Source organism: Notolepis coatsorum (genome assembly GCF_963971535.1).
Source record: "Notolepis coatsorum genome assembly, chromosome: 12".
In the NCBI taxonomy this organism is placed as follows: domain Eukaryota; kingdom Metazoa; phylum Chordata; class Actinopteri; order Aulopiformes; family Paralepididae; genus Notolepis; species Notolepis coatsorum.
In genome coordinates this window covers 91,560,490-91,561,837 of record NC_140176.1, presented here as the reverse complement: position 1 = coordinate 91,561,837, position 1,348 = coordinate 91,560,490, and the positions used below count along the sequence as shown (strand labels likewise).

At 55.7% G+C, this 1,348-nt stretch overlaps 1 long non-coding RNA gene across 1 annotated transcript in view; it reads left to right on the top strand.

The window, feature by feature from the left end:
- The first annotated feature begins 569 nt into the window (after positions 1–569).
- Positions 570–1,348, top strand: part of LOC311238259 — a 16,002-nt gene continuing 15,223 nt past the window's right edge. Inside the window, exon 1 of the long non-coding RNA XR_014620339.1 lies at positions 570–737. This is a non-coding gene — a long non-coding RNA (uncharacterized lncRNA). The remainder of the gene's footprint in view (positions 738–1,348) is intronic.

The following is a 1,348-nucleotide window of genomic DNA, read 5'->3' as shown; positions in this document are numbered from 1 at the left end:
ACCTGACAGGGGTGCCCAGCATGTATTGGGACCTAGGGGAGGTTTTTAGTAAATCTTGTGCTAAAGGACTGCATCCTCATCCAGGTCGTAAGACTTATGATCCCCTCCCTGTTAACACCCCCCCTCCCCCCTCTCCCCCCCCCCCCTCCTGTTAACACTTGTGTGTTTAAGTACATTTCATTTTCTCACCTCGCGGCGTTCCAACTTGTCAGGAATGGAATGCAGAGGCTGGGTGTGTCCTTCCTCTGAGGAGAGAGGAGGGGGGAGAGTGGGGAGGTGGGAGGAGGAGGGGGAGAGAGCCAGGGAGGGGGAGGCAGGGAGGGGGGAGGCAGGGAGGGGGAGGCAGGGAGGGGGAGGCAGGGTGGGTTAATTAGGAAGTGGAATACCAAACAAACGAAGGGTTCAGAGAGCTCCTATCTGCCGGGTTAGCGAGCGGTTCAGTCTTCAGGAGGTGTTTTCATTGGAGATAAGACTACTGTGTGTGTGTGTGTGTGTGTGTGTGTGTGTGTGTGTGCGTGCGTGCGTGCGTGCGTGCGTGCGTGCGTGCGTGCGTGCGTGCGTGCGTGCGTGCGTGCGTGTGTGTGTGTGTGTGTGTGTGTGTGTGTAGAGGCAGGCCTGGAGATATGGACAATAAAGACCAAGGCTTCCTGACTGAACTCTCCTCTCAAGCCCGGCCAGCGATAATAACCAGGAGCGTCTCTCTCGGCACGCGGACCTGATAATAACCAGGAGCAGAGGTGCGTTGCTCATGGGACGGGGCTCTGTGAGCAGAAGCACGCGCACGCACGCGTGCAGACAGGAATGCGCTGCACTCGACTGATGCGCCAACTCGCTAAGTACTACTTTGCATAACAATAGCGCCGGTCGGCAGGTGTGTTCAAATACGTTCTCAGATACATTCACACAAAACTTGTGAATGAAATGTGTTACATTCCATTCGTAGAGGCAATTAGGCACTGTCTTTAGTCTGTGCTTATGCAAGGTACATTTATGCGCGGGAGCACGCCCGGGAGCGCGCATGCACGTGGCGTCATTAAAACAGCATGCAACCAGCTTTGATATCAGCAACACAACACTGACCAGGACGCCTCTCTCTCTTGGCTCGCGGACCTGATAATAACCAGGACGCCTCTCTCTCGGCACGCAGACCTGAGCCTTGAGGACGAGCCAAGACCACCTTCACTCCCCAGGAGTTCAACCCTCCTTCAAGTCCCGACAAACCATGGTGTGACCTGACCTGACAGGAAGTCTCGCCCCCCAGGTGTGTTCCTCTCAGGACCAGAGTCGCCATGCAGCAACGCTCTGTTTCCTATGCAGCCGCTCCGCTCATGACTTCATTGATTCTGAG